Raw genomic sequence first — 22,418 nt, 5'->3', positions numbered from 1 at the left:
AACTCACTGGAATCAAAGAACCTGCCAAGAAGAAGAGCTGGAAGAGCTGCCAGGAGGAATACTGCCCCTTTGCTGAGTTGTTGGTTTGTTGGGTTGGCCTGCAGTTGCTGCTTAACCCTTGGGCAGTGAAAGAACTGGACTGAACTGTCTTTACTTGTGCTGAGTATCTCCAAGGGCTTGAATCTGAGATTGCCTCCTGTTCTGAAGTGTCAGGGACTGCAAAGACTTCACCAACCTCTGGGTACTGCTTCTGGAACAGGTGTTTCAGTTGCCACAGAGAAGGGAAATGCAACCTACTCTGTCACAAATCACGCAGCTGGCTCTGTGTTCTGACGGCACCACAGAAGGGACCGTCCGCATCTAGCACCCCAACCCTTGTCTCACCAACGACCGCTGCTGCTGCTGACAATGAGCCTCTGCTTGCACCATGGCCTGTGGGCAGTGCACTCTCCACCAATTTGCTTCACTTCGCCATCCTGGTCTCCCCGACACTGTTGTTGCTGCTGAGTTAGGCACCCATGACTGTATCGTGGCTGGGGGCACTACCTCATCCCACACAGCAGTCTGGGCCGACCAACATCAGCTCCCGCTAACTGGCTCTGTCACTTGAATTACAATCTGCCAGCACTACATTGAGCATTGCCTTGCCTTGCACTGTAAGGCTTGATTTCACCAATGCCGTCTGGATGATTGTTACCGAGCTGCTGCCTCCACCGCATCGAGAGGGCAGCGCAACCCGCACCAATTTCATTTTGCAATGCAACCGTGATGGTTGCCATGACCAGCTCGCACCAACACGCTGCCGCAACGAGAAAGGTACTGTTACCGGGACCGGCCACGCTTTCGCTGATCCGTACCGACGCGGTCGGTTGGAACTGTTAGGCTCTGTTGTTATCAGCATCAAGGTAGCCCGGACGGAACTACCAACTCATACGAAATGTGTTTTAGAAGTATTTCTGCAATTTTAAGGATATCTTGCAAAGTATATATTTTCAAAGTACTTATGTTGGATTCTTATCGTTTTAGTCTTGTTTTGGATATATAAAAATATTGGATATTTTTCTAAACTCATGTGGTGTCCTTTTGTAGTGCTTTTACAGTCTTACTGTCGGTTATGTGCAAATGCTTTGCACACTGCCTCTGAGATAAGCCTGACTGCTCGTGCCAAGCTACCAAGGGAGTGAACAGAGGTTATTTCAGGAGTGTACCTCCCTCATGCTGACTAGGAAGAAGGGTCCATACTCGGACAAAGGTGCAAACCCTTGCCAACTAGAGGCCCTCATTTCTGCACTGTTTTTACCAAACTGCGACCCCAGGGAAGGGGCAAAATATCCGCACTTCAAGAATGGAAACAAAAACTTTTGCCAAATGAGTAATAGGCGAGAAGCAACAGAAGTGCTGTGTAAATATCATTTGACTGCACATTCATTGCAAAAAACCTGCACTTTCTTTACAAGTTTTTTCTCGCCTGACACGTGGAAAGACTGTCGGTGGAGTCAAGTGGGAAGTGGGTGGAAAAGTTTATAGCGCACACATTTTTGTCCTATTTTCTCCATCTTTTCCACATTGTATCTGTCTATAAATAATGGGGTCTGTATAAAGTCATCCCCAGGCAGCACATGTGGAGTAGAAAACTGCTGAAACATCAGAATGAGATTCAGATAAGTCAATTCAAAGTTCACAAGGAGATAATGTCTGCAAACCTTTAAATCTGCACTGTAGCTATGGAGCTAGGGAGAATCACAACCTTCATGTTACAAACAGGTTACGTTGTAGCTCTTAGAAATTCATGAAGGAAGGGTTGTGGCCTGAAAGGACTGCAAAATCAAAACTGCAGTGGGCAAAACAATGACGCATTTGTAATTTCAGTGTCAAGGCTAACTGCATTCGACAGGCACTGTGTCTCAGAGTTTCTGTGTTGGGTTTATGGAGAATATGAGGGCACTAGTCAATGGTTTTGAGATGAACACATGGCTATAATACCAGAAATGCAGGTTCTGGAGTGGTCCTTGAGGGGTTTGTAGATCTGGCAAGCTATCAAGCTATCCTTATATTAAACCACCACACATTGGCAGAAATAGGAGGACTGGGTAAACTTAATAAAAGCCATTGGAAGTAGGGATGAGTTCTTTCAGTTGTTTCACCACCACATCACCTGCATAAGTAGCACACAATCTCCCAGGCTGCCAGTTGCCAACCTAGTCTATGGTGAGAGTGGCCAGGGGTTCATCAGATATTTAGGGTCAAAGTTATCAAGGTGGAACTTCAGCCTCTCATCTCAGGTCTTGTGGTAAGCAGGTGAGGACAGGCTTTAAAATTTGGCTAAGTCTCTCGTCACTTTGGGCTGGCTGGGGGCTTCCACATAGGTAAGGCAGCAGCAGCTTGGCAGGTCAGCCTAACGACATTGTGGATATACGGTCTGTGTATGTTCCACAAAGGTCCAATCCAACAAATACTCATTGAGCAGCTCAGCTTCTATTTCCAAAGAAAGGGTGTGGTGCAGTCACCCACTGCATTTTTGAAATATAAATGTCCTGCCAACCAGGAAAGGTATTTTCCCTTCAATGCACTTCAGGTGCCTTAGTCTAAATGCAAAGGCCACGGTAGACCTTCAGCAGGCTGTGCGGGTGGGACCAGGTTGCTAGCAAAGATAAACAGAGAAGAAGATGAGCATTAGGTAGTGCCCTTTGGGTAGCTCTCACCCTAAATCTTGCAACTACTTTTCCTACATAAATATGTAAATAGACGCTCCCAAATGTGGAAAACACTAATGGCAGGTAGGGCGTGGCTTGGTCGCATGGCCACATGGACGTGCTTGAGGAGAGCTCCCTGCGGCGGCCTGAACTTTAATTTGATCCTTAACGGGGCGTGGCTTGCACGCCAAGGTAAGATGGCAGTTCTTGCTTGAGCTCCGCCGCACCACAGACCTCGAGAATTGAATTTGAGCCTCGTAACGAAGTTCTGTGTTTGTGGAGTGACGGACTTTGTGTCTGAAGATGCGGTGAACCTGGAGACCAATTTTCAGAGGGATTGTTGCCTGCTTCATGTCATTTTGAACTGCAGTAATTTCTCTTTCCCACAGACGCGAGCGGCCGCCATTTTAGTTCGCTGCACTCGCGTCTGAATCACCTGTCAGACTTTACCGATTTTTCTCCTAATATTGGCATAGCTCCACAAGTCATGCATCCTGCATTCTATCTCCGTTCCTGCAAATGGCACTCTTTATTTTAAATGCTCAGAAGAGCGTTTCTTCACATAACTTTGCATATGCGGTAATTTTTTATGTAAAATGCGGGCGGCTGCCTTTTTAGGTCACTGCGCTCACGTACATGTTAAGAGACCAGTTTTGCCGCTCCAAATGTTAATATCGCCTCAAGAGTACCTTAGTCACCGCATGCTACCATATTTTTTCCTCAGCATTACAAGAGACACACTTATTCTCTCTCTCAAGAAGCATTTGTTTTTCTCCTTGCTGCAAGGACCCCTACTCATCAATTGCTACTGTTCGTACTCTCCTATTACAATCCCAAGGTGTTCATTGAGTTGACACTCCTAATACTAACAAGTTCCTTCGAATTGGTCATTGGCACTGTCACAAATAGCTATACTTATGTTTATAGTTTATGTTAGATGTGTCACAGGAAGAGCTTGTACTATGGAAGGGTGTGACATCTTTGCAAATTCACTCATTTACTCCCATTAATTAGCAGAAATGGTCCTTTACTGATTTAGTATAAAATGTTACATGTAGTCCTTTTCAAGTGGTGAACAATATATTGAGAAAATAAGCAGCCTCCCTTTTACCAAGTGCCAGCTTTCCTTTTTCTCTTTCTGAGGAACTTTTCAACAGTTGTTTGCAAATAGCTTTGTGACTATCCTTTCACTATGGCTAATGATACTCACTCTGCTAGATCCTCTGTTTCTGGAACAAAACCAAAGAGACATAAAAATGACCCGCCTTCCCCTATTCATTTGTCCCAGAACCCTGTATTAGACTCTATATTAGATGAAGTCCGTGGCCTCCAGCCCTTTATATCCATGACAAACGAAAAACTGAAACAGATTGAGGAGAGATGGATTGTTATGGAAGGCAAGGTGCTGAAATTGGAACAATGTGTTAGTAATATACAGGATGCAGCTACTGAGATTCCTCTCTTAGAACAGGAAATTCACAAGCTAAAGATTCCTACTGAGGACCTTGAAAATCAAAATCGTAGAAATAATGTATGTCTTTATGGGTTGCCGAAAAACATTGAAGGTTCAAACATGGTAGCATTCTTACAAAATTTCCTTCTAGAACTCCTTGGAATTCAAATTTCAACGAACGCTCTCAACATACAAAGGGCACATTGTCTAGGTCCCCTACAGCCTAACGCTACTAAACCACGTGGAATCATTATGCTTTTTCTTGAATTTACTGAATTGATGCAGGTTCTGAAGGCTGTGAGACTTAAACATCGTCGTATTTGGTCTGGTCATAATCTCTTCATCTCTCAGGATATCTCCAATGCAACAAACGCACGTCGCAAAGAATTTCTTGCATTACATCCTCAGATGAGACATATCAACTTCCAATAAGGTATCCTCCATCCGTGTCTCTGCAAGATTACTCATAAGGGCCGGTCATAATCGTTTGATGATCCGGAAAAACGTAAACTTTATCTTCATGATTTTTCATCAACAGGAATGGTTACTAATAGTTGACTTTTCTCTTTCCTAAGAAATGTTGCTTTGTTTTCACCATGCATATTTTGAATTATTCAGGTTCTATTCAACGCTCTCAGAGTGTTTGTTTTCTGTTTATTCATGAGGTTGTTCTTTTTTCTTCTTTGTTGTACTTTTCTCTGTGGTCTGTGGTCTCTGGCATCACTATGCTTCTCTTTTTCCGACTTCTTTTCTTTTTACAGATCTGGATGATTTTCCTTGATCTGTTTTCTTATTTCTTTCTTCTATTTCTATTCTTCTCTCTCTTTCTTCCTCTTCTTTCCTTTCATTTATCGATTCCATTTTTAGTCCTGTCCTTTAGTAACTGTGTGTCCTTTACATCTTTTCATATCTTCTTGTTATTTTCCTTCAACTGTTCACTATTTTCAAGTTGATGTTTGTGTATATTGATACTGTGTGTATTTTTGCAATGTTCTCTTTGTATGTATCTCATGTGTGCTGTTTTATTTTTTGTAGCTGTACTCCTTCTGTGTATCAACTCCGCCTGTATCTTACCCTCCTAACCCTCTATTATTTGTAAGTTTGTCACTTGGAACTTTCGTGGTCTTGGACACCCCGTCAAAAGACAAAAGGTACTGTCTCATGTATCCAAGCTTGACTCTCAGGTTTCTTTTCTCCAAGAAACTCTTTGTACTGATGCAGAATCACTTAAGTTGAAAAGGAATTGGGTGGGGCAAATTGTTTATTCTCCTGCATCTAATAAAAAAGGGGGTGTTGCCATATTATTTCATAAGTCATTATCTATACAAATTTTGTCTACACAGAATGATGATGATGGACATTGGGTAATGGCAAAGGTTGCTATACACAACAACACTCTAGTTTTGTTGAATATTTATGGCCCTGTTAAACCAGATCCTAAGTTTCGGAATGACAATAAAATTTTAATTTCTTCCATAGATTGCCCTAATATTGTTGTTGCTGGTGTTTTTAACCAATGGATAGACCCTTTTCTGATAGATTATCGAAATGCAAGTATAACCCTGATAATTCTCATAAAGCATTTAAATCTGCCATTACCTCTCGTCCACTTTATGATGTTTGGAAGACATTTAATCCTGACTTCTTGAATATACTTTTTTTTCCAATGTCCATCACATTCGTTCTAGGATTGATTATGTTCTGGTTAGTAAATCCCTGCTCCCTTCTATTCAATCTTCAGAAATTGGATCCATTTTTATCTCTGACCATGCTGTCCTTGACCTCTCACTTACATCTCCTCAATTTAATCACTGGAAACTTAATTTTTTTTATTATCTGACACTGTTTACATTAAAGAAGCCACCACGTTTATTAATATTACAAATACGGATTTACATTTAATGAATTTTTTAACTTTAATAATCCAATGGATACCTCTGTTTCTAATAATTGGGATGCCTTTTAGGCCTCTTTTCGTGCTTTCACTATTTCATATGTCTCAACTAAAAAGAAGGCCGTGCGGAAAAAATATGCTGACCAATTACATCATCTCAAATTACTAGAACACACATACTTTACCTCCAAATCACCTTCTACTCTCCATGAATTAATTAAGGCCGAATCTGAACTCAATAAATTAGCAACGATTGAGGCTTGTAATATTCTTCCCAAAATTAAATCCAAATACCATGGTGGTCAAAATAAAGCAGGTAAAATGCTTGCCAATTATCTGAAAATTAAATCTGAACGTAAAAATATTGGTCCCATCTTTAATGAGTCTACTAAAAAAAGGGTGTCATCAGATGATGATATTGCAGAGGTTTTTCATGAGTTTTATAGATCTCTCTATTCTGATGACACATTTCCCTCTAATCAAAATTTAAATACCTTTTTCTAGGGCCTCGCTTCCCCCCATCTCTCCCAGATGAATTCAATGCATTGGAAAGATAGATCTCATCTCAGGAGATAGTTAATGCTATTCATTCTTTTAAAAAATCCAAAGCCCCTGGTCCTGATTGTCTATCCGTTGAATTTTATGCTACTTTTACCTCCATTTTTGTTCCTCACCTCTTAGCACTTTTTAACTCTTTTATTAAGGATGCCAATGCCTCTGGTTCTTTTATGGATGCCTTAATTATTATCATCCCCAAACCAGATAAAGACCATTCTCAGTGTAAACATTTTCGTCCTATATTTTTAATACATTATGATTGTAAAATATTTGACAAGATTTTTGCGTCTAGACTTGAAACAATTATTCCTTTATTGGTTAAAACTGATCAAGTCAGATTTGTGAAGGGTAGATTGGCATCAGATAATGCACGAATGTTCGCAAATATTATTTCATATGCTAAAAAATATAAATCTCCCCTTGCAGCATTGTCACTGCATGCCGAAAAGGCATTTGATTGCATTAACTGACAATTTATTTTTAAAACTCTTCAATGGTTTGGTTTTGGCCCTATTTTTATTTCATTTATTAAATTATTATACCCCTGTCCTCGAGCTAGTATTCTTGTTAATAATCATTTTTCTAAAAAAAATTATTTATCCAGAGGGAGAAGGCAGGGTTGCCCACTGTCCCCTTTACTTTTTGTCTTATTCCTTGAACCTTTCCTGGAGTGTATTCGTATTAACTCACACATTTCTGGATTTATTCATAACTCCATTGAGACCAAAATATCTGCTTATGCAGATGATATCTTAATTTACAAGTCGAACCCCTGCCGCCTTTTCTGGAAGAGGTCCAATTATACTCCAGTATTTCCGGTTATAAATTAAACCTCTCAAAGACAGAAGTTTTACCTTTAAACTCCATATGTTATCAGTTTATGTGTAATGATACTAATTTTACTTGGTGTCCTACTAAAATCAAATACCTTGCTATTTGGTTTTCCACCTCGCTGCACGCCACACTTAAATACACGTTTAATTCATTACTCACTAAAATCCAATTGCTTCTTCATACTTTGTCTCCCCTTTATCTTTCCTGGTGGGGTAGATTAGATACTATTAAAATGATGATTGTACCTCATGTTTGCTATACATTATCTATATTACCTATTCAAATTTGTATCTCCTTTTTTTCTCAAATTAAGTCCATTTGTATAAAATTTTTGTGGAACAATAAACACCTGCGTATTGCTCTCACCCGGCTTATACGACCTAAATCTGAGGGTGGTGTTTGTTTTCCTAATTTTAGAGCATATCATTCAGCTTTTTTAATCAAGCTTTTGCTGACATCCCTATTCCTAGATGGATTGTTTTTGAATGATCCTTACTAAAAGTCTTTTTTTTAAATGTGCTTTTTATGTCCAACAGCACTTTCCTGTCACATAACCCTATTTTAAAATATTCTCAGTTTATTATATAATACATTCTCTAATGGTTTTACTCCCTTTCAGTGTTTTTTATCCTCCACAATTTAGTATAACAAAGATCTTATATATAAAGGTAAACCATTCTACTACAAATTTTGGAAAGAGAGGGGAATTATTTGTGTTCACCATTTGGTTACCCAAAATTCCGTTATCCCTTTTTCTACTTTACAAGTACAATATCACATACCGGACTCATGTATTCAAGAATATAATATAATTACCAACGCCTTACAATCACAATTATATACTTTTGTCCTTCCAGATGTTACACCCTCTCTTACCCCATCCTCTCATTTATATCTTTTATTTTCCACACACAGACCTAAAGCTGCTCTCGTATATAAGTTATTGTTATCAAATGTTATTGAGAGACCTAAATCCCCTATTGAAATTGCATGGGAAACTGACTTGCCCATTGCTTTTCGCATTACAACTTGGGATACATTTTGGTCTAAATTGTTTAAAGTTTCTGCTGCTGCTTGTACTACCCAATCTTTATATTTCATATATAATAGAGCTGTTATAACTCTCTTGGGATTTCTAAGTTTTCTCCCTCTTCTTCTCCTCTATGCTGGTCTTGTTCTACTGATACTGGCACATTGAAGCATCAGCTTTATGAATGCTCTAATGCAGCGTTTCCCAAACTGTGGTCCTCGGACCCCCAGCGGTCCGTGACACATTCCCAGGGGGTCCGCAAGAGGCAGTTTTAAAAGGAATGCAAAGTTCCTTGTCTAATTAGCAGTTTTAGAGCAACAATAAAAGTATCCAAAGAAACGCCAGTGATTAATGCACCTGCTGGAGAGATGAGAGTTTTGTCCAGTGCAGTTTTGAAATATCTAACATAGCACAGAACAGAGGGTGCTAAGAACGTGTACCATGCATTTGAAAAAAAACAGTGTTTTATGTGCATTGGTCAGTGGGTTGCTGCTTTTGTCACAGATTTTTTTGTTACTCTGCAGTTCATAAGTGACAATCGTAATCTAGCACAGTGACCTATAAACTGTCATCAAATAACTGCTTGCAAACTGCATGGTACAAGTTAGGAACTTTTGTTTTTTCCAAGTCGTTCATTATCCTGATGTTGCTAAAAAGGTTTATATGGGCGGAAACGCATTTTGTTGAGATTGGACTGGGCTCACTGGTGCCCCAAGGAGACTTGCAGGCAGCGCTGCAAATCATGCACAGATCGGTGAGGAGTCTATCAGTGTGCTTGTGGAGGCTGAGCAAGGTGGTGTAAGACAGCGACCAAGAATGAACATTGAGGGTTGGCAATGGAAAGCGGAACCGTACAGATACGTTTGCTAACTGTCTGCAGTATGGTGGGATTACTAAGAGATTGATATGCTGATAACTTGCAGGGATTCTTAGGAGTCCTGTAATTGAGAATCACATGGGTGGACTCCTACGATGCTTGGATGGAAGCCATATTCTTTATTAACTATAGTATGAGCATGGGCTGCTGCCAGAGTAGCAACACCCCTGTTAGAGCCCGAGCCTGCCTGGGAAGCTTGAGAGCAATCTTTCACCACGCCGTGGCTTGTCTCTTGTACAGCATTTACAGGATACATTTTTGTGTTTGTCAGTTCTGGTGGGACCGGGTTTCAACCTCAGGGATGGGGGTGGTGTGGGGTGGTATGTGTTAATTCTTTTGTGGATCGCACAGTGTACATTGGAGTATACGCAACTGCCCATGGGGTGGGGAGAGTGTCATAATTCGTTATATATCACAGTTCTTTCAGTGTGTTTGATGGGTTTTTCCTGGGTTGAGTTAGAATGCACTAAACTAACATGTCTACTTAGTCAGGGAGTCGGGAGCACGGCAGACCTGGTGGTATATACTGGGTGCACGTTTACAAACCAGCAAGTTTGTGCAAAGATTGAAGATTATAACCTGGAATGTTAGGGGTATTGTGGGTCTTGACAGGTGCAGCAGAGTGCACACATTTTTAAAAAGGTATAAAATAGCTATTGCAGGACTCCAGGAGACACACATATGGGGGAACCCGGCAGCGAGCATGCAGAAAAGGTGTCAGGGACAGGCATATGCTCCCTAATTTTCTGGTTTTGCCAGAGGAGCATTGGCGTGGTGGCACCTGTGGCCTCATTCCAACACCTTCATCATGTTTTGGATCCTGAGGAACGCTATGTTATCCTTTTTGGGAGGTGGGAAGGTAAGGAAATTTGCATTGTTAATGTTTATGCCCCTAACTTAGACGGTCAGAATTGTTTCCATCCATCCTAAAAGCAGCAGCACCGTATATGGGTGCAGAATTTATCCTTTTTGGTGATTTTAAATGTGTTTTTGATGCAGAATTAGATAGGGAGACCCCAAGAGAGAATGATAAGCCCTGCATGTCAAGGTCACTTGCAACTATGATGCAAGGTATGCAGTTACGAGATGATAGGGGGGCATGTCACCCAACTAAATGTGAATTATCCTGTTACACGCCATTGTTAACACTTATACTCAGATTGACCACTGTTGCCCCTCCCCGTGTCTCTCTGCTAACACGGAGAATGTCTCCTACTTAACAAAGTATATCTCTGACCATGCCCACTGCTGTTAACTCCCAGAAGTGGTCTGCGACGACCAGCTATTCCATTATGGTGACTTAGGGCTGAGGCGCTTACTAACCCCCATATGTCCAGGTGGTTACACAGGTGCTGGACCATTACTTTAGGGAGAACTGGGCATCAACGGGCAGTAAATCCTCAGAGTGGGAGGCCATGAATGTGGCTATTAGGGGGATATGTATGCTGACCATGTATGGGGCCCAACACCAGCTTAGTAGAGATATTACTGCTTTGGAAGCTCAACTGAAAACCCTGGATGATGCTCTTTATAAGGCGCCTTTGAACTTGAACAAATGGACTAGGTTAGAGAAATATCGATATACTACCTATAGACAAAGAATACACATGGAAGGGGAGAGGATGGGAGCTCTCGTGGCACGACTGCGCAGGACAGTAACAGAGCATGTACCCATTCTGCAACTAATAAATATCTATGGGATACATAATGTACACGCAGGACACGATTCTTAAGGAATTCGTTGCACACATGAAACACACTTGTACAACTGTTACTCTCACCGGGCCGCATGCAAGGCAGGAATTCTCAGATGAGATAATGCTTCCGAAGCTGGGGGAAGATGAAGCTGTAGCCCGGGGGCACCAATAACCAATAATGAAATCCTGACACTAATTAAAGAGCTGTACTCGGAGAGATGCCATAGGAGTGATAGACTCCCAGCAGAGTTTTATAAAAGATTTGCTCAGGGGGCACACCCAAATATGCTGATGTCTATGATCCGCAAGCCGGATAGAGATTCTCTTTCTCCGGCTTCTTACAGACTTGTCTTTCTCCACACCGATGAAAAGATGCTAAGTGGCATGTTGGTGGCGCATCTTGAGCAGTATGTGGCCGGATTGGTCCACCAGGACCAGGCTGTTTCATTCCGGGAAGAAACACCACATACAATTTGCATAGACTTGCGCACGTATAGCAGGCACCTCATCTGTGGGAGGAGGATTGGGCCTTATGTCTCTTAGATATCCATCAGGCCTTTGATTCCTATATATATAGGTTGGATAAATGTATTATATACTGGACCTATGGCTAGGGTATGCCTACGTAATCAAGTGTCCGACTTGATTACGGCTGGCTCCTGTCGCCACTCCTGGTTACCCTTGCGATGGAGCCTCTGCCGATTACCCTTCAAACTGGGATGCAGAATTGGGGAATCCAGTTGGGAGCTACTACTCATGTGGTGTCCATGTATGCCGACGATACGTTAATATACCTTTGACGTCCTGAGGAGTCGATCACTGTGCCGTTAGAAGTATTGACTGACTCTGGGGGGCTCTCGGGACTGCAACTTAACCTAGGGAAATCTAAGCTCTTCTCCATGGGATGTTTAACCGAGCGGGAGGAACGTGACCTGCCTCCGTTGAATATGAGCTGGGTCAGGGATGAAGTGCGTTATTTGGGGATTAGGCTTGCGCATACAGAAGAAAACTATTTGGAAGGCAATATGGGGAGATGTGTTAAGGGTATCCAAAAATCTATTTTGACGTGAGTTGCTGTCTTTATGTGATGCAAAACTCACTTTATCAAATACCACAGGCGTATTTTCGACGCCTTGACCGATTTTTGGTGGAGCTGCTATGGGGAGCTAAAAGAAAGAGGGTGAGACTGGACACCTTTCAGAGGACATGGGAACAGGGGGAACTCGAGATACCTCAACTGGGTCTTTATTATATGGCAGCGCAGCTGCAGCATGCAGTGAAGTGGTTTTATAACTACGATGATTGGGAGAAGCAGTTATTGCCAGGTACACATCAGGGAATTCTCCTCCCTGAACTTTTTTGTTGGCGTCCAGGGTTCGAGATTGGCTTCCATATATTAATCGACATGTAGCTATGACATGGGAAGTAGCAATTAAAACTGTGGTGAAAATGGCACCTTATGCTCAGGACGCACCACTATGGACGGTTGTACCATGTAAATGGATATGTTGTAACATGTCTGTTACTAAATGGGCAGAGGGGGGATGTCTTGTGACCTATATTCTAACAAACAGTTCCTTACCAGGGAGGAGGCAGAGTCCACTTTCGAGCTGGGGAGGGGACAATATCTTCAATACGGGAAAATATCAGTGGTAGCCCGCAAGTTGTGGTTGATGGTCCCACAGGAACCGTTCATCTCGTCTACACTTCAGGCACTTGTAACCTTGACTGGAGGGCATGAATTAAGCTTGCATATTTATCTGGCACTTAGAAATTATATTCCTGCTTCACCCCTTTTTGCCCTTTTGGCCTAGGCCAAGTGAGATGCAATTCAGTACATAATCTTAACAGTATCTGAGTATCTGAGTGGAGGAATGCAAATGAAGGAGTCAAGCAAATTAGTTCTAACCCTAGGTTTAAACTTACACAGTACTACATCATGCACAAAACCTGTGAGACTCCACAAATTTTACACAAAATACATCCGGACCATCCGGCGCACTGCCCGAGATGTGGTTTTCAGGACGCCCACTTCCTACATATGCTTTGGGATTGTATTGGTCTGGTAGTTAAGTGGAGGTCAGTAGTGAATAGTTTACAAGCGTATACAGGGTCACAGATACCCTTTACCGTTCGGGACATACTACTGGGTCTCCTCCTTAGCCCTTAAGGGAAAAATCTCACAACAAAATCTTTGCAGCTCGGGCTGGTGCTAGCCACATGGATGGTTGCAATTAGATGGATGAGTCCGACACCACCTACGGTGGAGAACTGGGCCAAAAATCTGCAGGAGTAGGCGGTGGCAGAGTTGATATTATACGAAAATAGTCAGGAGAGATGACAAATTCGAAGATGATGCGATGGCTTGGAATGTAAATGTAAATGTACATGTATTTATATAGCGCAAATCACCGACACGGTATCTAAGCGCTTGCTTAGGGAACCCGTCCTGGTATTCCCCTGTGAGAAACCCCTGGCAGGGTGTCCACAAGGTGAAAGCCAGGCATCCCGCCGCGAGGGGCCGTAGAATGTTATGATAGCAGAGATTTCCGTGGGTGGGGGAATCCCTCGTAAGGTTCTGGAAGGATACGAATGGGACACACTAATTCAGGGGAAGTATTAATATATGGGAATCCCCAAGAGCCCAGAACTGTGGGAGAAACATAGTATCTGTGAGCCTTGGTCCGACCTGGAGGATCTGATATAGTACATTGAAATAAAGTAAATAAACATGAAGTCTCTTAACTTAATTTTTATAATGAGGCCAATGGGCAACTATCATGTGTGCAGGTGCGCAAACAAAAAGAAGAATAGGCAGCCACCATTTAAGGGATGTTGATAGGGACTTTAGGGGACATCCCCTTGAAACTACAGAGTGGGGACTGATGAAAGTAATCCCCATTTTCAGGGCACACAAACGCTATCTCTAAGATGTACCAGATCTGTATTTTGATGCATGCCTCGAGTGCCATTAGCTCTTATTCATGAATGGAAAATTTATACCGCAAACCCAGTTTGGCAGTAAAACCCAGCTGTAATTGGTGTACATCGAACCCCTCACAGGCCTGGACCTGGTGCCACTGCTAGGCGCGGGTGAAGAACTCTGCTCTGCCAGTGGAGTGTGTGGAGTCGGGTAAGTGTTTTTTGTTTTAGTTTTAAATAATGTCTAATTATTACTTAATTGGGGTGGAGGTGGGTGGCAGGGTGGAATTCCACAGAGTTAGTTCCCATCTCCTTGGACCTCCGTGTAGTCCTGCTATACCAGCTCCACCTAGGGTTAGCAACTGCACCACCTCTGTGTAGTTATAGCTCCCCCTTAGGCCTTGATTATAGGCCCCTGAACCTTGATGTGATAACTATTGTAAATCAGATACACCAAGGTAAAAAATTTAACAGGCACAATAAGTATCACCTTTTCCATCTTAGGCTTTAAAATGGCAACAAGCATGCAAATATTTGTGCATTCAGCACCAAAATGGGCATGTTTTGGGATTTTATGGACATTTTCCCTAAAGGAAATATTGGCATGTTTTGCTTATCAATATCTACCTTTGCAAAATAGAGGGGTGCAGACTTTATCCCAAATGGTAATAATTGGGTGCATAAATTTAGCATATCCTGTAATTACAACACGGTTTTGTGCAGCAATTGCAAAAGTAAGGGTCACTCATTATAAAAGTCTGTTTCGTAAGAAACTGTGTACTGATAACAACAGACTTGGAGAATTCCACAAGAGCATAGCTGGTCTTTTCTTTGTTTCTATGGCATTTGTAACAGTGGCATCCATTTTGAAAGTAGGTAGTGTAAAAGTATTGCAAATAAAAACATGAAATCTCTAACATACATTAAAGCAGCAAATCTTCAGCGAAACATGGGACATGTAATAAAAGGAACACACTATCTTTTCTTTTCGAATGACATACACTCGATATCCCTGATCCATATTGTGAACGATAAATTAGAAATGACTTGCATGGTTATACGTTACACTTGTTAGACCTCATCCATTTGCACTGCCAGCAGGGAATCACTGACAGAAGATCAGAGTCAAAAATATCACAGGCTAAAATATTAACATCAAAATATCGAATTTCAAAATATCAACATGCTATCTTTAAAATGTAAATAACTAAAATATCGGAAATAAATATTGTAAAAAATACCAGTGTCCAAAATATCATTAAAAAAAAATAATATATATATGCCTTATGCACCAAACAAGATGGTCACGTAGCTGCGGAGCTCTGCACCACCGATCCAGATGCGATTTCTTTTCAGGAGGGAATCCTTTCTTTTACAAGTTATGGGCGCTGGATATCATCTCTACATATAGCGGTGAGCTGTTCAACCACTCCAAATGCTGTTTTCATCCAATATTGACTACTGTTGATGGCGCAAATCAGCTTAAACTTTGACGGGCGCCATTTTGTATCATCTTCTCATCGTGCCCAACGTACTTCACGAAGCCTCTCCTTGCCTCAGCTCTCCCCTCATGAGTAATAATTGCAATTTTATTTTATTGTGCACAATGAATGAGTCTCTATATCATGGAAGCACTGTTGCTTTGTTTTTCTTCTGGCATGTGCTAATGCGATTTGCCTAGTCTGAGAACAGCCGCAATTTTGTAATCCATTTGATGCATTCATGAGTTGAATACTCAACCAACATATTGCTGCTTGTTTTGGTTCTTTCAAACTATACTATATCTCTATGAGGGGAACTTTCTAAGTTTCAACAGGTTGGAGCGTGTGTATAGTCTAATTTGGTTAGCTATTTAAGGATTTAAAAATCTGGTCTTAAGAGTTTAATTGTTTCACTAAATCCCAATGTTCTTTTTATGGGGAGATCAAAGAATCTAAAGCTTATTGCTTCTACTAAAGTTACTGCTTGTTCTGACTCAGACTCTAATTCTATTTTTAATGAAATGGAGGACCCTACCTCTAACAAACTTGATCATCTTTCAGGCACTAATCCAAAAATGCAGCTCTCAAGTAAATTATCTGCTATCTCTACTTAATGTCAAAAAAAGACCTGCTCTCTCCAGGAAATCCTTCCTTAACCTCCATGGATATAATCCTTGTAGAGATTCGTGCTCTGAAACCTTTCATTGAGGAAACTAATAACACTCTACAATTTCTAAATGATAAATGGTCTTCCTTGGACTCACGAGTGCTCATTATGGAACAATGAACATAGTCTCGCCAAGCTTCTTGCTCTTGCATTTCAGCTTTAGAGTCTGAAATATCTCTACTCAAGGAACTTATGGAGGAGTTGGAAAACTGAAATTGCTGGAACAGTCTTAGACTTTATGGTCTCCCCAAAAATATGGAAGGCTCCAACCCAACCATCTTTTTTCAGTTTTTTTTGCCCATGCTCCAGGATTTGCCCGTTACTCCTTCACGTAACGTTCAAAGGGATCATACGCTTGGACCACAATTTTCTGTCAAGCTACGTGCTGCCATCATGCTTTTTCTGCAATATACAGACCTTCTTCAAGTTCTGTTTTTTGGGACGGTCATCGTCTATTTTTTCTCTCAAGATGTAGCAAAGATTACAGTGGATCGTTGAAAGACATTTCTCGATCTACGTCCTCAATTACATTCCATTAACGCCAGATTTGGACTTCTTCATCATTGTCTGTTCAAGGTTACATATAAAGAGAAGACTACAACTTTTGAAGATCCAGCGGTGTTTAAAGAGTTCCTTTGTCTACTTGGAGCTGATATTATGGACACTTCAAAGCCTGCATGATTGTCATATTTCCCTCGGTTTATGTATTTGTTTTCTTGTCCTGGAGTGTTGTTTCGCTTATATTTACGTAATGTTCTAGTATTGTTAGAATTAACCTTATAGAGTTTAGCTTTTATTCAGCCTCACATCATTCCCAATCCTGTATTGATTATTTGTTCCTGAGTAAATCCCTAGCCTAACATGCCATCCAATCTGAAATTGGTTCTATCTTAATCTCAGACCATGCCCCTGTACTTGTATTCATTGACTTAATCCCCTTTTCTCCTTATCCAGGAAGATGGCCTTTTGATAATTACCTACTCCTTGATCCTATTTTTTGTCAAAAATTCAATTCCTTTGCCTCTGCGTTTTTTACTATCAATAATTGTTATGGTATGGGATTCTTCAAGGCTGCTGTGAGAGGCTTTATCATACATTTTGTTTCACAAAAGAAAAAATCTGCAGAAGCCCAATCAACTCAATTATTTAACAAAATTAAATGATTAGAATATACTTGTTATGATTCAAACAATAAGTCCTCTCTGAAAAATCTGATTGACGCTAAACTTACCTTTAATAGACTATCTATTGATGTTGGCTCTAATTACTTATTAAAAATCAGTTCTTGCTATTATGGAGGTAAAAACAAAATGGGGCAATTATTGGCCAAATATTTAAAAGTGAGAAAAGAAAGAACAAAAATAAAATCTATACAAGGTCCTGCTGGTACTTCCATCTTCAAAGATAAAGAGATTTTAAATGAATGTGTATCATATTATAAGGACTTATACACTCCTGAAACACCAACAGAACAGTCTGACCTTCTTTCCTACTGTCAAACTATTCCCTCTCCTCCATCAAGTCACATTGATTTTGAGTCTTTGGAAACTGATATTTCTTTAGCATACATTTTTCACGCTGTCTCTGTGTTGCGTCTTGAGGAAAACACAAGGCCCTGATGGCTTTACCATTGAATTTTACAATCAATTTGCGAAAATCTTTTTGCCAAATCTTTCTCTTCTTTTTCAATCTTTATCTATGAATGGCTATTCCTAGGCACTTTTCAGGAGGCATTGATTTGCTTAATTCCTAAGGAAGATAAGGATCTTTCCTTTTGTAAGAACTATCGGCCCATTTCTTTGGTCAAGACAAATTATAAGATTTTTGCCAAGAGTCTAGCATTTCGAAATGATCCTATTCTACCCCATCTCCTTGGCCCTTAGGAATCAGGTTTTGTTAAAGGGAGACTAGCATCTGACAACTCACAAGTTCCTTTTAATGATTTAAGCAAAACTTCTTCCTTGGAATAACCTTATTGCAACAATTACCTTAGATGCCGAGAAGGCTTTTGATAGGGTTGGTTGGGATTTATGTTTCATGCTGGTTTTCATTAATGAATTGCTTTAATTTCTTTATTATACTCAGGTCCCCAAGCTTCAATATTTGTCAATGGTATGACTTCTGACTATTTCTCATTGCCTAGAGAAGTGCATCAGGGTTGTCCCTTATCTCCTTTATTATTTGTTATAGCTTTGGAACACTTTTTAACTAAAATTAAATGGGATGATCATATGACTGGGTTTCATTTTGGTCCTCATCAGGTTAAAATGTCAGTTTATGCCGACCATGTTTTTTTTATACTGTTCTAATCCCGAATCCTCGCTCACTCCTTTTCTTCAACTACTAAAATCATTCTCTAATGTCTCTGGTTATCGCCTTAACACTGAGAAATGCCAAATTCTACCCTTAAATGTTTTGTGTCAAAAGCATCTTTTTGATCATTCCGGGTTCTCTTGGCAACCACATAAAATCAAATACCTGGGTTTATGGTTCGCTCCTTTATTATCTGATACGTTAAAACAAAATTTTGATTATATTATTATAAAATGTAATGACTCCATTACTTGCTGGCACCCCCTCTTTTTATCCTGGTGGGGGCGTCTTATTTCAATTAAGATTATGCTCTCTCCTCTTGATTTATATATCATTTCCATGACTCATATTCATATTCCTGAATTTTACTTTGAGAAAATTGATTCTACTTTAATAAAATCCTTATGGAAGTGTAAATGTTCTCGTATAGCTCTGTCCTCTTCAGAAAACATTAGGCCTAATGGAGGTCTTAGATTTCTTGGCTTTAAAACATACCATACTGCTTTTTCCTTGTAACAAGCTACTCAATGGATTTCCGCAGATCTCCCTTCATATCCATCTCTCTGGTTAAAAATGGAGAACTCCTTTATTGCTCCTTTTGACTTTCCAGACATATTAGCCTTCACTTCCAACATTGCTTCTCTATGCTCTCCTATCTTTTCCCATCCTTGTAAACTTTTGGTCCCTGTACTATCATCATCATACTCCTCTAAGAGTTATCTTCATCAACAACCTTTTTGGCATAATGCATCATTACAAATTCGTAATCATGCTATATACTGGACATCTTTGCATTCTAGAGGTTTAAGTTTGATTTCCCAGCTTATATCGATAGCCAACCCCTTACTTTTCCTTATATCCAAGCTCCATTTTCTCTACCTTCGTCTTCTAGATCACAATACACTCTCCCATATCCTTCTCTCATTCAATATCTCAAAAATCTACCTATTACTAATGATATTCCTATTTTGTATACAAATGTGTTCTCTATATTGGACAATTCCCCCTCAGCATCTATTATATAAATATATATCTTTGTGCCTTCCCCCAGACAGACTCAAAACAAAGGTTGAAATGGCATGGGGAAATGATTTTTCACAAGAATGGCCAATTACTACTTGGGATAAAATTTGTTCTAAAATTCATAAGACTTCACGGGCAACAAAAACCACACAAACCCTTTTTTTCATTTATCATCGAGTACTATTTTCCCCAATGTCTTTGGCATCTATTTAATCAGAAACACCCCATACTTGTTGGTCCTGCCCTTATCCAACCGCTGACTTAAAACTTTCTCCTCCCAATGGCCTCAATCACCACTAAGGATTAAACTTTTAGATTTATTGTTAGCTATTGCATTTCATGTAATAACCTCTGATTGGAAACAAGCTGATAAAGTCTCTCTCAGATCTTGGTGGAATGCAGTTTGTTTTCATCATCAACTGGATACCAATTATGACTTCCCCATATCTCTAGCAATTATGAATCGTCTATGGCTCCCTCTGACAACCTATTTATCCCTACCTGCCTCTTTAAATGTTACATCTAAGAACAGATCAGGTGATGTACGGAAACCACCTTAATTTCTCCCTTTTCTTCTTCCGTTTTAGATGATTAGTAAGTTACTTACTACTGAATGTTTATTAATCTGTTGTCCTTTTTTGAATCTCATCCATTGTTATGCTTACAATGCTTCTAATTTTATACAATATGCCTGTTATTTTCAATGGTTCTACAGTAATTCCATTTTGCTTTATCTCCCCACTTTTTCCTCCTTCCCCATTTCTTTTTATGATGCATTATTATATGTATAGCGTGAGAACTATATCATTATATATTTCTACTTTATCTATTCATTAATGTAAAATAGGTTTTGTTATTTCAATTTTTGCTGTTTCTTCCTATTTTGTTTCTTCTTTAATAAAATCAAACAATTTTTTTAAAACAATTATATTATAAAATCAACTAAAAATAAATTACTTAACTTATAATATACATTTAAAAAACATAATGAACACATTTAATTAAAAAAATGTAAACGCACATATATAAAATGTATTATATAAATATATATTTATTTTAAAATAATTAATAAACAAATAACTTTAATTTATGATAAAGTGTGATAAATATATACAAATTAACTATAATATATATATATATATATATATATATATACAAACACGAGTTGTCTCCAAAAGAGATAGCCACACCCGGTAAGTTGAAATCCTTTATTCAGAGAAGCACAACAGCAGCGCAACCAGCGTCTTCACAGCACTAATTTTGAAGCCAAACGCGTTTCGGGCGTTCCATCGCCCTTGATCACTGGCAGGAGGAGGGAGCAGTTTAAGGCAAATCACGTGCATATAATGTCTCCCGCCCTAGTGGGCGTATGCACGAAATGTATCCTGGTATTAGTGGTTTGCCATAACAGTTATAACAGTTATAACAGTTGTTTGGGTGAGTGAATATCTTTATCGGTGTGGTGATGAACAAATATCTCTCTTAATGGTACATGTCCAACAAAGTAGAAAAACAAAAGGCAATGTATGTGTCAGTTGTTGTTTATAAATAAGTATACATAAGACTCGGTGATTGTATGCATGACTGTATGGATAACTGTACACTTGTAATAGTGATTTTTTAACACACTAAGTATAATTTACAATCTATATGAATAGATAAAGTGGTGTTTGTATAAGTGTATAGCTAAGTATGATCCAATGTTTGCATAAGTGAATAGGATGACTTTATAAGTGAATAGGATGTGTGCTGGTGTTTAATGTCGATATAGGTGTATAAGTATATTTGATAGTGTTCTATTGATCATTGACTGCATGTATGAGTGAATCTGTAGCTAAGTGATTGGATGAGAGTATAGATCTAGGAATCACTGAGTGGGTTTTTAGAAACTTGTATTGGTGTGTCAATGGATTCAAATATGGTACTCTGTATTTTACAGTGAGGGATGAAAGGTTATACTAGTGTATGATGAGGTGTATCGTCATGTGGATTATGTCATCAGTGATGTCATCAGTGATGTCATTTGAGATGTCATCAGTGATGTCACTGACCATGTCATGCATGATGTAATATGTGACTTCATAAGCAGTGGATTGCGGGCTCGCGAGATATAGTTAATACAAATAACTATATCGGAGGAATTTCAATAGTTTTGTACGAGTGAAATGTCGAGCTGACTATAACACCCCTAAAACCTACAGTTTTTTCAGTGAATTTCTAAGGTTTTTTAAATGCTAATTCCTAACTATATCAGGCCTGAAACCTATGGTTTTTCAGTGAATTTCAAAGGTTTTTCAAATGCTAATTCCTAACTATATCAGGCCTGAAACCTATGGTTTTTTCAGTGAATTTCATTGGTTTTTTAAATGCTAATTCCTAACTATGGGGCTCATTAGGATAGCGGACGGATTTGCGTCCGTCCGCCACCCTAGAGGAGGAGGGACCGTCCACAGGGGCCGCGGCGGTCCCTCCAGTGCAATTAGGATGTGACCGCCAGGGTGGCGGTCACATCCTCTATCTTTAACATTGCGGCGGGTGCAGCTTCAAGTTGCACCCGCCGCAATGTTAAAAATGCATGCACCGCATTTGCGTGCACAAAGCGGCAGGCACCGCGCGGTGCCTGCTGCTTTGTTCACGCAAATGCAGGGGGGCACCATAGGTACCCCCCATGTGCACCTCACACCCCCCTTCACCCAGGGGGCCGGCAACAGCCCCCGAAGTGAAGGTCCGTATGTTTTTCCACGGCGGAAAAGCCGCCGCGGAAAAGCATACATTTGACAGCATCCTAATATGGCTGGCGGTGTCTGATAGACACCGACAGCCATGTTAGAGCTTTTCCGCCGCGGTTGTAAGCCAACCGCGGCGGAAAAGCGGCGGACTGAAACCAGGACCCACCAGCCATCCTAATTTGGCGGTGGGTCTTTGGTGGGTCCTCAGAGGATTTTCCGCATCGCCCGGCCGGCGGTGGCTTCCTCC

The sequence above is a fragment of the Lissotriton helveticus genome, chromosome 7 (genome assembly GCF_964261635.1).
Source record: "Lissotriton helveticus chromosome 7, aLisHel1.1, whole genome shotgun sequence".
NCBI classification, from domain to species: Eukaryota; Metazoa; Chordata; class Amphibia; order Caudata; family Salamandridae; genus Lissotriton; species Lissotriton helveticus.
The sequence above is the reverse complement of the archived record's forward strand: the minus strand, read 5'-3'. Positions refer to the sequence as shown.